This window comes from Pinus tabuliformis, chromosome 3_2 (assembly GCF_031772625.1).
Source record: "Pinus tabuliformis cultivar Carrire ecotype Pingquan chromosome 3_2, CPIR1, whole genome shotgun sequence".
NCBI lineage: Eukaryota > Viridiplantae > Streptophyta > Pinopsida > Pinales > Pinaceae > Pinus > Pinus tabuliformis.
The window spans coordinates 1,243,604,015-1,243,620,199 of record NC_142302.1 but is presented as its reverse complement, the minus strand read 5'-3'; the positions used below and the strand labels follow the sequence as shown (position 1 = coordinate 1,243,620,199).

Genomic DNA, 16,185 nt, shown 5'->3' with positions numbered 1-16,185 from the left:
AAAAGTTTTTATGGGGTGAAGCAACTATGACAACAATATATATACAAAGTAGAAGTCCTCAGAATTCTTGAGAATATGACACTTGAAGAAGCATTCACAAGGAAGAAGCCGTGTGTGGACCATCTTCAAATATTTGGGTTGTTGAAGGAAATGTAGCTAGGTTCGGTCTTCATAAATGTAAATTTGACATTTGTATTTATTCAAGAAAAGAGAAATTATTATTTGTCATTGAGTTTCTTGCTCATTGAAGTAGGTCAAGCACATGTTTAAGTGCTTCTAGGAAGTCAAAAGGTCTATGTATTTATGTAAGACCCTTAGAGGGCATGTTACACTATGTATAAGGTCAAAGGAATACCTCCAAGAAAAGTGCAAGTCCTCTCCATGTAGAAACGTCCTCCAAAAGAAGCAAAACGATGAAGAAAGTTCATGTTGGCCTAAAGACAGCAAGTCGGCCTCAAGTCGGCCTAAAGGAGGGACAATCCTCTATATATAGAGGTTGTCCACTCCCTCTCAACGTCCACCAAGCATATCTGAAATCAGCGAAGGATAGAAGCCGAGAAGAGAGAGGAAAAGACAAGTCTAAAGGGTCTCCTAAGCGCACTGAAGAAAGGAGAAGATAAAGCGAAGGTGTAGGACTGTTTCTAGGGCTAGAAACAGTCACACGTGAAGAAAGGGAGGGCAAATATGGGGTATAACAACAACTAGAGAACAGCCCAAGAATCATTATTGGTTGGGCTAGAAATTAGGCCTACAAGGCCTCCCAAGTAAAGCGAAGAAGTCTCTCTCTCAAACGAAGGTGAAAGGACCCTAAACTACAAGGATCCCTACCACACGTGCGAAGAATTTAGGGTTGTTGTACAGTCATATCGAGTTTGCTCCTACACCTCAAGAAACATCTCGTTTGGTCAAAGAAGGAAAGAGTCTACTTGAGAAGAGGACATCCTAATCAAGGGTCTAGGGTTTGGCATTGATCAATAAGAAGCTCCAATAAGAGAAACTTACCGAAGGGTTTTCCTCTCTAAAGAGAGAGGTTTTGGCCCTGGTAGAGAGCGAACATTTGTGTTCTTGTCTTTATGTTTTTGGTAGCAGTTTGATGAAACACATGTTGAAATTTCTAAGTCTAACACGTCAGAAATTCCTACTGTATTATCTGGTTTATTTCACCTACTTGTTTATTACATTAACAAGTTATTTATACATATAAATACTGAAAATAAACACAAATGCAGTCGTAACTCATATACAGATCAACAATTGAAATACTAGACAAACACACAAGGGACAACGTTATTTTTGGACAATCGTCCCCGGAAAAACCCAATGCAGGGAAACCAGTGCAGCAGTTCTGAGGGTATTATTATTATGCAAATTTCTTGAGTACAACTAGGGTGCCAAACTGGCTCACCCAACAGAGATTTTTACACGGCAGTAATACCTCTTCTTGGAGACAGATATTCAACAAGTCTTCCCCATGAAAATCCTTTCGGTGCTTCTCCAAGGCTCTGCGTCAGCCCTGCTAGCCTCAGCGTAGCTCTAGAACCCTCTATGTCAGCCTTCTATTTCTCTGCGTCAGCTCTCTGGCCTTCTGCGTCACCCACACAGGCCCCTCAGCCTCTGCGCAGTCTCTAGCTCTCTCTGCGTGGCTCTTGCTGCTTCTGCGTAGCTCTGGTTGCCTCTGCGTCAGCCTCTCTGGTCACTGCGCTGACCCCCAAGCACTATCTCTACCTCTCTGCTATGTACTCACTTCCCCTCGTTGCAACAGATCACTTGTTCGAATTTTCTCAGCAAACCCCGCTCCAGAAAATCGAATTGACTGATCAATCTTGGTGTATCTCCAACGACTCTCAAGCCTCCTCTTATACTTTTCCTGTTGAGTCTTCAATGACCGAGATTAAGTCTCTAATCAACGGCTAAGATTAGATTTGGCTTGATCCATGTCATTTAGAACATTCTCACCTAGTTTTATATTAATACCCATTAATATTTTAATTTTCCTAACTTTAGACTTAGGAACTCCATTAAAAATATTAATTATTTTAATATCTCTCTAACCGAGTGGAATTTCCCCAAACCATTTCCGGGTCTTGGAGATCTCATGTGCTTTAGTCTCTCCACCAATTTTCATGGCCAGAGCACATCCGATGCTACCACAAATCAACACTCCCTCTTAGTGAGGAATGTGCTCTAGTAATGTTCCACCACTGAACATCACACTGATCCTTCTGCATCGGTACCTGTGCTGATGCTTGGCCTGTTGCCTAAAATCCACTGCACTGTTGCTTCCTGTATTGCTGCCCATGACCCTACCACTGCCACTGCTACATCTGTACTGCAACTCCCTCTCAACATGTTGCATCATGCTGCCCATAGCACTGCCACTAGTAACTGCTGCACTGCAACTCAGTTACTGAGAAGTAAGTAACTAATCTACCCAAATTCTGACATCCTTGTCAGTCCAGAAGCCTCCTGATGCTGAAGCTACCTCTGCTGCTATTCTGTGCTCCCTCTGCTGCCTCTGCGCTGCTGCAACCACTTCTGTGCCTCTTACACTGCTACAACCACCTCTGTGCCTCTCACATTGTTGGAAACACCTTTGTGCCTCTCGCACTGTTGCAACTACCACTGCGCTGCTACAGACCTCTGCACTATAACACTGCCTTGTCACTCCATCACATCTTGCTTCCATCGACATTCGTCATCTTGCCACTATCATTCAGGGCTCCCGTAGCTTGATACGATCCAAGGGTTTGGGCACCTCAAGGATCCTGCCCCTACATCTTCTGTAGTCCTCCTGCCTACAACTCGATGTCACCCCACCTCTTCTCTAGAGGTGCATGAGCACTCATGGCACAATCGTCATCAGTCTCGACTTCTTTCTGCGTCTTAGCCGGAGTTGCCTTGGAGTCAAAAGCCTCTCCCTTATTCTTCTTCCTGGGACACTGGGTTTCATAATGACCCAACTCCCCACAATGGAAGCACTTCACATTGGAGATGTCCTTCTTCTTCCTCTTCCCCTGCTGTCCCGCAGATGCAAGAGCTGCATCCTCTTCCTCCTCTTTCTTGATTCGACCCTCCTTGTTGCTACTCCCCGCCTTGGTCAATTGTCTGATCTCTTCTTGGCGAAGAGCTGCCCACATCTCTTCCCATCCTAGAAGATTAGCTCTGCCCAAAATGCTTTGGACAAATGTCTCCCAATCCTCGGAGACTACATTCAGGGCAGTCCTCACCATGAACCCCTGATTTGGCGTTGCTCCTATGAAAGTAAGTTGGTCTCGAATCTCCTGCAATCTGAGGAGGTATAGATCTATCTGCTCCCCCTTCTGCATCTGATACGACCACAACTGATTCTCCAATAACATCTTTCGCTGCATGAAAGTGCCCTAATACAATGTCGTCAAAGTATCCCACATCTCCTTTGCCGTGTTCTTTTCGGCAATATGTGGTATGACATGATCCTTGACCCCATCACGGATTATGCACTTTGCCTTTGCCATTGCATTCTCATACTTCTCATTATCAGTTGGGTCCACTGGGATAGACACGGTTCTCAAGGCGAAGCCCTTGATGCGATGTCTATCCAGGACTAACAGGATCCCGACCTTCCAAATAACAAAGTTGGAAGCCCCGTTTAGCCTGTCCTGGTCCCTCAGTCTGTTCATTGCCATCTCTGCTCCTCTTCTGGACTCCCTCTGAGATTCGACTTCCCTCCTGGAAATCTCCCTCTAAGTCCTGATTTCCCTGCTGGAAATCTTCTCGCCAACTGTTGAACCGCTCCTTTCCAATCCTCTTTGCAATTGCAACTCGGATCTGCATTTCTTGGCTAGAAATTTGTCAAGGCAACGACTCCCTCTACCTCGGTTCTGTCCCGTTAGGTATTGTTATGCTCCAACAGAAACAGCACCCCACTAGCTCCACAATTTGCCCATAGCTCTCTAGGTCCTGGCAACTAAAGAAATCGAGCCTTCCAGCTCTGCGCAATCCTGACAAAGGCTGAATCACTACTCTGGCCAACTGTGTCAAGCCTACCTGGCTGAGTAGGATGACGTGGCTCTACGTGAGCCTCTTTTGCCTCTGTGTTGGCCCCCTCTCTAGCTTGAAATGACGACGCAAGCCCTCTGTGTCACTCCTTTTCTGCTGCCTTCTTCTTAGGAGCAACTCTATCTCTTGGGACAGCTGCTACTGCTGCAAATTTCCGATATTGCTGGTGTCTTCAGTCCTCCTGTGATCTGTAATGCTTTGATACCATGTTGAAATTTCTAAGTTTGACACGTCAGAAATTCCTACTGCATTATCTGGTTTATTTCACCTACTTTTTTATTACATTAACAAGTTATTTATACATATAAATACTGAAAATAAACACAAATGCAGCGGTAACTCATATACAAATCATCAATTGAAATACTAGACAAACACACAAGGGACACCGTTATTTTTGGACAATTGTCCCCGGTAAAACCCAATGCGGGAAAACCGGTGCAGCAGTTCTGAGGGTTTTATTATTATGCATATTTCTTGAGTGCAACTAGGGTGCCAAACTGGCTCACCCAATAGAGATTTTTACACAACAGTAATACCTCTTCTCGGAGAAAAATATTCAGCAAGTCTGCCCCACGAAAATCCTTCCGGCGCTTCTCCAAGGATCTGCATCAGCCCTGCTAGCCTCAACGTAGCTCTAGAACCCTCTACGTTAGCCTTTTGCTTCTTTGCGTCAGCTCTCTGACCTTCTGCGTCACCCACGCAGGCCCCTCAACCTCTGTGCAGTCTTTAGCTGCCTCTGCGTGGCTCTTGATGCCTCTGCATCAGCCTCTCTGGTCACTATGTTGACCCTCAGGCATTGTCTCTGCCTCTGCTATGTACTCACTGCCCCTCGCTGCAACAGATCACTTGTTCGAATTTTCTCAGCAAACCCCACTCCAGATAATCGAATTGACTGACCAATCTTGGTGTATCTCCAACTGGCCCTCAAGCCTCCTCTTATACTTTTCCTGTTGAGTCTTCAACATTCGAGATTAAGTCTCTAATCAATGGTTAAGATTAGATTTGGCTTGATCCATGTCATTTAGAACATTCTCACCCAGTTTTATATTAATACCCATTAATATTTTAATTTTCTTAACTTTAGACTTAGGAACTCCATTAAAAATATTAATAATTTTAATATCTCTCTAACCGGTGGAATTTCTCCAAACCGTTTCTGGGTCTTGGAGATTTCATGTGTTTTAGCCTCTCCACCAATTTCATGGCTAGAGCACATCCGATGCTACCACAAATCAACACAACACACTAATAATAAGAAGAAGATCAAGCTAAGATAATTGTAAAAGTGCTTCACAAATTGTTATCAATTGGAGAAGAATCCTAATACACACTAGTGCCCTTAATTCTTCAACATGGTATCAGAGCTAAGGTGACACATCAAGGAAATGGCATCTCAAGAACACTCGTCAAGGAAGGACATCTACAAAAGTTGAAGCATCTAGCAGAGAAGTCTCAATCACTTCAAGAAGATCTACCATCTATCTTTCATCAAGGAACACTGCAAAGCAAGAAGAGCCTTACATAAAGGCACCTTCAAGAAGAGCAAATCAAAAAAGGACCTATATCAAGCTACAAGTCATCAAGCAACTATTATCATCAAGTCAAGTCTACTTGGAGAAAGCAACTTGAAGAACATCAAGATAAGGAAGGCAAGCCATCAAGTCTTCAAGTAAAAAGCAAGTCTGCTACATCTCAAAATCTATCAAGTAAGTATATGTCCCCTTCTGGATATACATCAATGTCTTTTTGCAAGGAAAGCAATAAATTGGTAGGTACCAATAAATTTCTTGCATGGAAGAAGAGGATTGATTTAATTCTCAAGGAGAATGAACTCCTAGAACACATAAAAGGGAATGTTACTATTCCTTCTAAGGAACAAACTCAAGCCTTAGCCAAGTATAATAAGGATGAGACAAGAGCTCAAAGGATTCTAATAGAATCCATCAAAGACTCTCTCATTGCTTATGTCTCCAGGTTGGAGACATCCAAAGAAATCTATGACAAACTAGTAGAGCTATTCTCAGTAAGCACAACTGGAGAAGTGATATCTCTATGAAATGAATTGTACAAGATGAAGATATGAAAGGAAGGAATAGCTCCCTACTTCATGAAGATCTCTAAGATGAGGGATCAACTTCAAGATCTAGGGGAAGTCATGTCTGACAGAGAAATAACAATTGTAGTACTCAATGCTCTACCTAATGATTGGGGCCACTTCACATGAAGCATATATGCCAAGAAGGAAGCCACTCTACTAAGTGAAATGTGGTCTCTATGCAAGATAGAGCAAACAAGACTCAAAGCAAAAGAGGATGTGGGATCAAAGGAGCAAGCATTTGCTACCATGGCCAAGAGAAAGTGAAAATTTGGCAAATTTGGTCCACAAAGAACAAACAACAAAGATATGTCCAAAATCCAATGCTATGGATGCCAAGAATATGGACACTACAAGAGAAATTGTCCTAAACAAAAGAAGGACAACAACACCAAAAGAGAAAGGGAAGAAGCTCATGTGACTCAAGAAATGAAAGAAGAAGACAAGAAGCAAAAGAAGGAAGATCCTCCGAATCTCAACTATGACTAAGTCTACTTCTTTACTTAAACTCTTCTTTCAAAGTTTTGAGTAGTATTGGAGCATGTAGGAATAGAATAAAATTGCATGGCTTGAAATATCTTCTAGAATATAGGAGCATGGTAGATATAGCTCAAGATATTCATGTAGAAGGAGCATACCTAGAATAGGACTTCATCCACAATGAAAGAAAATTGATCATGATTAAGAATCTTAGAAGACCTCCATCATCAAAAGGAAAGAAACATTTGTAGGGTAAGGGTCTTCAAGATCCTATGATGGAATCTTCAAAAGAAGATTCATAAACAAAAGAAAATGTCTCATTGGGAATCCCATTCATGGGATTTAAGAAAAGGATGATATGCAGGCAAGCTAAGATGAAGCAAGAAGGGCCACACCAAGAACAACCAAATGGAGCTAAGATGATCAAAGGAGAATCAAGATGAGGTATGTATGCATCAAAGTTTAGTCATGTTATCATTTGTATATTATTGAGTCATGGGAATAGTTCTATAACATGATCAAGTAGGAAAGAATCTCTTTCACCAATGACATGCTCGAAGGCATGCACTACAATACAATGAAGGTAAACAAAAGAAAACACTCACATAAGGAGTATAAGATTGTCGACTAAGAAGCAAGTAAAGAAGAAATGTTGACTAGTCCTAAAAGCAAGAAATGAAGAAGTGCTTTCACAAGAAGCAGAAAGTGGTTGACCAATCTATCCAAGAAGAAGCAAGTGAAGAAAGAGATCAAGCATGTGAAGAACACCATGATCACAAAGAATCACTATCTAACAAAGATCCATTGAAGACATCTCCCGAAAGAAGGCAGGACAACTTTGACTAAGAAAGGAAAAGATCAAAGGACCCTTGACACCTGTGAAGGCCTTGGAGATATGAAAGGTGCAGATAATTGATTCTACTCTACAAATATGTCATGATGAAGAAGCCATCCAACAAAAGCACCATTTAATGTTGAAGCAATATCAAGATGAAGTCATGAAGGACTACTAGATCAAAGCATGGGAACAAGCAAGTACAAAGAAGCATCCATGTGAAGAGTAGTCTGAAGCATAGACAAGATGACAAGGAATAATTAGATGACAAGAGAACCTGATATGTGACAAGAAGGCCACTTTCCATGAAGGAAGCAATGACATGACAAAGAAGGAAGGAAAGTGATCGATGGATGGTGCCCTACCAAGAAGAAGTTCGAACAAAGACTTCATGACATCAAAGGAAGGAAGGAGATCAAGCAGTTGGAGGACCCACGAAGAAGAAGTTGTTGATGAATGGACAAGTCCCTAGCTAAGAGGGAGTTATAACAAGTTCCCAATTACAAAGGAACTTGGACAAGTACCTTGTCAGAGGATACTTGGGCATGTCTTCCTCAATTGAGAGGAAGTGATAGACACAACATTCTTGTCTTCACTTGGGAAGAAAGAATGGGAGGATTGGGTAATCATCTGGCATTCGATACTCTTTGAGGATGTGTAGGGAATCCAAGACAAGAGTAGGCAAGAGGACCGATATTCTTTGAGGGCTGGGAAACCAAGATAAGAATAGTCCTAGAAGGTCATACTTAGTGAACACCTGGGTGGGTATGTACCTTGAGAGACAATGACTAAGGTGTCTATAAATCATTGGTTTTGCCAACATTGTGCTCTGATCTATTGAGAGATAGAGCTGTCAGTCAAGGCCTTGCTGTGGAAACAATGTTGGTTATTATGATGCTATAACAGATGGATTGCAAATCCGGTTTCTCTTATGTGAATTCTTCAGGATTGAAACATAGCCAAACACCTTGCAATGTTGTATGAATAGTGAATACCTCCCTAGTTAAGAGGGAGTGTTGAAGGGAATGTAACTAGGTTCAGTCTTCATAATTGTAATTTTGACATTTGTATTTATTCAAGAAAAGAGAAACTATTATTTGTCAATGAGTTTCTTGCTCATTGAAGTAGGTCAAGCATATGTTTAAGTGCTTCTAGGAAGTCAAAAGGTCAATGTATTTATGTAAGACCCTTAAAGGGCATGTTACACTATGTATAAGGTCAAAGGAATACCTCCAAGACAAGTGCAAGTCCTCTCCATGCAGTAACCTCTTCCAAAAGAAGCAAAACGATGAAGAAAGTTCATGTCGGCCTAAAGACAGCAAGTCGGCCTCAAATCAGCCTAAAGGAGGGACAATCCTCTATATATGGAGGTTGTCCACTCCCTCTCAACATTCACCAAGCTTCTCTGAAATCAGCGAAGGATAGAAGCCGAGAAGAGAGAGGAAAAGACATGTCTAAAGGGTCTCCTAAGTGCACTGAATAAAGGAGAAGATAAAGCGAAGGTGTAGGACTATTTCTAGGGCTCGAAACAGTCACACATGTGAAGAAAGGGAGGGTAAATTTGCAGGTACAACAACAACTAGAGAACAGTCCAAGAATCATTATTGGTTGGGCTAGAAATTAGGCGTACAAGGCCTCCCAAGTCAAGCGAAGAAGTCTCTCTCTCAAACGAAGGTGAAAGGACCCTAAACTACAAGGATGCCTGCCACACACGTGAATAGTTTAGGGCTGCTATACAGTCATATCGAGTCTGCTCCTACATCTCAAGAAACATCTCATTTGGTCAAAGAAGGAAGGAGTCTACTTGAGAAGAGGACATCCTAGTCAAGGGTCTAGGGTTTAGCATTGATCAATAAGAAGCTCCATTAAGAGAAACTTACCAAAGGGTTTTCCTCTCTAAAGAGAGAGAGGTTTTGGCCCTGGCAAAGAGCCAACATTTGTGTTCTTGTCTTTATGTTTTTGGTGGCAGTTTGATGAAACACACACACTAATAAGAAGAAGAAGATCAAGCTAAGATAATTGTAAAAGTGCTTCACAAATTGTTATCAACTGGAGAAGAATCTTAATACACACTAGTGCCCTTGATTCTTCAACATGGGTGTCCCGCATCCATCCATTTTCCAAAGGACAAGCGAAAGAAACTAGATTCTACAAGCATCAAAAGGACCTTCGTTGGATACAGTCTTTCTTTGAAGGCATATAGAATCTACATTAAGGAAGAAAAATTGAAGCAGGGATGTTATATTCGATGAGAATCATGCCTACAAGACATCCAAGGATATTCCAATTGATTCTGATGACAAAGATACACCACTATTTGAAGAAGAAAAACATCATGATGAGACAACTCCTAACCAAGAAGAAGAAGATGAAGGACCAAGTGAACCGATTCAACCTATGATCATACCCGAAACAAGGAAGAGGCCAAATTGGTTGAAATCTACTCTTGAAGATGCCGAAGGACATGGAGCTACTAAAGGAACTTTTAGAAAAAGCAAAAGACAAAAAAGATATTTAGGATATGTAGCATACATAACAAAATTGATAGAAGTTGACCAACTACTTTTGAAGAAGTTGCTCATCAAGAAGAATGGAAGAAGGCAATGCAAGAAGAATATCAATCCATCATGAAGAATGGAGTCTGGGAAATTGTTCCTAGGCCAAAGGACAAATCAATTGTCACTTCAAAATGGATTTACAAAATCAAACATGCGATTGATGGAAGTATAGATAAATACAAAGCTAGATTTGTTGCAAGGGGTTTCTCTCAAAAGGAAGGTATAGACTATGAAGAAACCTTTGCACCTACTGCTAGGTATACTACTATAAGATCTTTGGTTTCACTAGCTGCTACAATGGGATGGAATATTCATCAAATGGACGTAAAAACAACTTTTCTGAATGGGACCATCAATGAAGAAGTATACATTGAACAACCGGAAGGCTTTGAAATAAATAGCAAGGACACACATGTTTGCAGACTTAAGAAAGCCCTATATGGTTTAAAGCAAGCTCCTAGGGCATGGTATGCAAGGATGGATGCATATCTCTTAAGAATTGGGTTCGTCAAAAGTTCTGCAGATCCAAATCTCTACATTAAGGTAGTGAACAATGAACTAGTCATTATACTACTTTATGTAGATGATTTTCTTATTACAGGTGTGGAGCATAAAATACAAGAATGCAAGAAGATGTTGGCAGTTGAATTCAAAATGAAAGATCTGGGACTTATGCACTATTACTTGGGTTTGGAAGTTTGGTAGAAACTTGGAGAAATATATCTAGGTCAAGGTAAATACATAATCAAGATTTTACAGAAATTCGGTATGATGGATTCCAAGCCTATGACTACTCCCATGATCACTAATCTCAAGAAGTTGAGAAGCTCTGACTCTAGTCTCGTCAATCCTACTAGCTATTGTAAGTTGGTGGGCTCTCTAATGTATCTGGTAAATACAAGACCTGATATATGTTTTGCTGTAAATATTCTTAGTCAATTTCAGTTGGAGCCTCGTCATGACCATTGGATAGTTGCTAAGCATATTCTTAGATATCTCTGTGGCACTATACATCACTACCTAAAATATGATGGAAAGGAAGTTAAGTTGACAGGTTTCACAGATTTAGATTGGGGTGGCAGTGAGACTGATGACAGAAGCACTATCAGTGGATGTTTTAGTTTGGGAGCTGCAATGATCTCATGGATGAGTAGAAAACAAGATCTTGTTGCATTAAGTAGTGCTGAAGCTGGATATGTTGTTGCATGTGAAGTAGGAAAGGACGTTGTTTGGTTAAGAAAAATCTTGTTAGATTTATTTGGAAAGCCTCTTGATCCTACTATAATAAATTGTGATAATCAAAGCAGCATCAAGATGTCCAAAGACCCTGTATTCCATGCAAGGAAAAAGCATATCAACAACAAGTACCACTATATTAGAATTTTGGTACAACATCAGGTCGTAAAGCTACAGTATATTCCAACAGATGAACAAGTAGCTAATGTAACTAGGTTTGGTCTTCATAATTGTATAATATAATTTATTTGTCAAAAGAAATTTTATAATGACTTATTAAAGCATGGGTTTCATGCTTGGGTCATCATGTTTATAGGTAAAATCCTCCATTGTAGGCTTCTAGGTTTTATATTGAGTCAATAGAGTCATTGTAAATTTTATTGGACCCTTCTTGGGCTTTTGTATCATGTAAAAATAATTATTTTTGAGTCAAATAGGTCATTTGACACATCCACACCAAGTCAGCCTACATTAGGGCAATTCGGCCCCCAAAAGAGGCTATATATAGATAGGTAGTTCGATCCATTTGTTCACTCACTCAACAAGTTCGATACACAAGAAAGAGAGGCAGAAAAAGGTGCAAAATTCCAAGAGAAGGAAGAAGATTGAAGGAGAAGACAAAGTCGAAGTTTTGGGCCATCTTTCTCTCACACGTGCGAAGATACCGTCCTATTGTTGGGGCCGAAATTATGAATTCTACTGCAGGGCGAAGTTCTGTTGTTGGGGTTGAAGTTTTGTTGTTGGGGATACCGAAATTCTGCTACTGCCAGGTCGAAGTTGCTACTAGGAGAACATCACTTGAAGAAGAAGGGTTGACTTGGTGATTGGAGGAAGTTTGTATCTAGGTCAAAATAGTCTTGGACTATCTCATCTTGTCTTTGAATCTATTGAAGGAAGAGTTTTGACTAGGTTTTCCCCTGGTAGTATGCCTACATCTTGTGTCTCTTGTTTTTGTGATCTTCATATACACATATATCGGTAATTGCTTGATGAACCATAATATAATAAAGAAGTAAAAGAAGCCAACATAATTCACAAGTAATTATCAAAGAAGAGGAATCAAACCCTAATTACTACTAGCATTGATTTCTCAACGCCTTTAACCTTGACCTTGGCTCTGATACCATGTTGAGAAATCCATTAGAGCAACAATTGATTTCTCTTATTATGACATTGTCTTGTGACGTTTAATTATTTGATCTTCAAATTATTTTGTTCTTATCATCAAGACTAATGCCAATCAACAAACAAGAGAGGACACAAGATATAGGCACACTGCCAAGGCAAAGCCCCTAGAAAGGGGAAAACCTAGTCAAGAACTCTTCCTTCAGTAGATTCAAATCACAATGAGACAACCAAGACTCTTTAACCTAGACCTCTCTCCATCAAGTCAACGTTTTAGATGACATAGCCTTCTTAACTTCTTCCAAGAACTGATCTTCCTGTAGTTGTACATAACTTTCGGTCTTGCAATGGTAGATATCTTCGATCTTGTAATTATAGAGAGATTTCGGTCCTATAGTAGAAACAATCTTCTTTTTCCTTGCGGTATAGTTTTTCCTTTTGGGTGCCAAAACAATCTTCTCATTATGTTGTTCCTTCCTTGATAGATAGTCGAATTTCAGATCTTCCTGTTATGTATGCCGAATCTCAGACCTTCCTGTAATATATGTCGAGTTTCAGACCTTCCTGTGATGGGTACCAAGTTCTAGATCTTCCTGTCATGTATGCTGAATCTATCCCAAACTAGGTCGAGTACCTTTTCTATACTTCTTCCTTCACTGCCTGTATCCCATACGAATTTCTTCTTATCATCACCATTTGGACAACTTCATTAGGGTATATATAGTGGTTTGTCTGTAGTTGAGGCCGACATGAACAATTTGAGGAGCCGTCTTGTAGAGGATTACTTTTGAGGCTGACTTGCAAAGAGACTAGGGCCGAATTGTTGGAGGAGAGGTAGGATTTTAATTGACACTTAAATATTTTTCTCTCTTATTCCCAAGAAGGGTTTATCACATTAAATTTTGACTTTGACATAATAGAAAAATCCTAGAAGCCTACAATGGACCTATGACTATTGACCAAGCATGGAACCCATGCTTTAATCAGTCAAATTAATAATAATAATAAATTTCTTTTGACATATATATTACATCATGACTCACATACAATTATGAAGACCGACATTAGTTACATTCTTCAACACTATCATATACAAATGAAATAGCAATTCATATAATATTGAAGCACAATATAGGAAAGCACATACCCAGCACGTACCACAAGTCAATGAGACAAGGACACCATGAACTGAAACCCAAAGTCTTTTATTATGAATTTCAAACATTCCCAACAAAACAACGGCTTCACACCATCTTTACAAAATTACATTTAGACCAGAGTCACTACCCTTGTGTGTTGGGAAGCAAATGGCTTCCAATTTATAGATAAATCCTCCATATGGAAAATAACGGCTAGTTGGCTTGATCCCTGTCAAAATAATCTTGACCGTCAATAAATACTTAATCAACTTTTAACCTCTGTCGTCGAGAATACTTATTTTTGAGGAATTTTCGAATTTTTCATTAAAACCATTTTTTATTAATCCAAAAATAATTATTTTGGATTATTTTCCTCAAAAATTTAACTTTGACTTAACCACCAAGGTCCAAGGGCTTAATTTTTCAAAAAAAATCCATTTTTGCCTTGGTGGGGGATTTCCAAAAATTGACTTCTTCATGACCCACAATTGTTTTGGTAATTTTCCACTTGGAGAAATTAATTTCCCTATTTTTAATTTTTTAACTCTAAATTTATTAATTTTTGGCTTAGGATTTAATTTTTATTTTGCCAGAAAAATTAATTAATTGACACTTGGGGGGATTAATTATTTTTCCACCCTCAAATACTTAAGCCATTGTGCCTTATTGCTAGGGACCATGCACTAAAATATTTTTACATCAAATAATTACAAATGCAACCCTCAAAGGGGGAATACCCGTTTGTTATAGACCCTCAAATAATTACCCAATTCTGTGACACAATATGATCTAGTAGACCAAGTGATCTGTAATAAAATAATTAAGCCAAATAACTTAAATTATTCCCAAATCACTTTTACAATAGACTGGACTAAGAACACTAGGACACCTAAGACTTCGACAATAAACTCTACCTTAGCTTTGGAGTTTAAGCTGGAGGGAAAAACGCTGCCGATAATTTGTGTTTAGAAACACACATAGATCGGTGAGACGAAAAACCTCTTAAGATGAAATTCGTTGTCAAAATCATAGGCTTATCTAGGTTGTTACATAATTAGCGGTCGTACTAGCATCATTTACATTACAATTTGTAGAAATTGGGTTTACAATGACATAATAAGTTGTTGACTGACGATTATGATCTTTGAAAAAAATGGCACAACTGCTTCCTTGGAATTGTGAAAAAATGGGTGCAACAATTCCTTAATACTAAAGAAGATGGTGTGTTCTAGAATTCATATTGGTAGGAGTAAGTGCTAGAGGCTATATTTGTAGTGGTGGGGCTGTTGAGTCGCAATGATGTGTTGTGGGTAAAGTATGTGGTTCTGACCCATGTATTGAGTGCTTGAGGTACTATGAGAGGTTCATGGACTGCCCATTAATTTTTTTTAAAGATGTAAAGCTTATTCATTGTGTAGACCAAATTTACTAGATGTGGAATCAGGAAAACTTAGTAAGGTAAAAGAACCATGCGTTTGACTCATATTAAGATAACCTTGGGAAAAACTTGGCAAGTACCAAAATATAAACAAAATACACATACAAAGATATAAAGAAATACAAAAGTCCAAAAATATTAAAGAAATACTCATACAAAGATATAAAGAATTACTTGGGAAAAATGAAGAGAAAATGAGCTACCAGAGTTTGACTTCCAATTTTTGTGACAATGGTGTAGACAATGCATGAACCATGATTTGAAAATCACAATCTCTTAGTTGATAGAGTAGGGGTGTGCATGTATAATGTATATGTATGAATAAGCCACATAATAGAGATTATGGGAAAGGGAATATAATCCTATAACACACACATATTTAACCCTAATCATTGCTCAAGTGTGTTGTGCAATACCTGTAGAGAATTTCTTCCTCTAAGATAGATTTGTATTTTGGAACTTTCTTTTCCTATTCATACTATAGGTGTCAGTTTTTACCCCAAAAGATTTGATACGTAGCTAAATGGTATATATCTTATCTATTTCTATGTCGTAGTTTATGTTTTGATAACATAAAGTGATATACATGGCACTTTTTATCTATGGGGTTTGATTATTGCATGCATATTGTATCATCCTGAGCCATAAAATAAAATTCCTTAGGGTGTTTTATTGAGTTGGAATGCATCATGCACATGATGGTGGGGTCGATGCTAGTCACATAAGTACTCGGTAGTAGAAGTGGTACATACCTAGTTCAGATGTATATATGGTTTTCCATGATTAATGGATGCACTTGCCTAGGGTTTGATCTGTTAAATTACCCACATAGACACATCTTTATTAATGAAAATCTAACAGGCTAAAAGGATCTGTGCGGTATAGACCAACTCTTTTAGAGCAAGGGACTTTTAAGGTACCAAGGTAAGATGCCTTTATACTGTAGATATATGGTGGAGAGTGAATTATCGATGAACCATCTTTCATGTTTAGCGACAGTGGTATCCACGTGGGGTTGGCCTTTGAAGTTTGGGGGACTCTCTTCCACACAAAAAAAGCCTGACTTGAGTATCCCATCCTGCAGTTGGTTGAGTAGGCATGCATTGCATGCTAATCACTGAACTATCTCGTTCTTCTTTACCTGTGTTTTAGGTGTGGAGTACTGGGCACTAATAAAAATAAATTCTTTCATGTTGGTAACAATTGTACTTATATTTGGTCATCGTTTCTTGATAAAA

General features: G+C 39.4%; 1 protein-coding gene across 4 annotated transcripts in view; it reads left to right on the top strand.

The window, feature by feature from the left end:
• LOC149185239 (putative plastid-lipid-associated protein 4, chloroplastic) overlaps positions 1-16,185 on the top strand; it is a 169,532-nt gene that overhangs the window by 91,907 nt on the left and 61,440 nt on the right. The window lies entirely within an intron of this gene.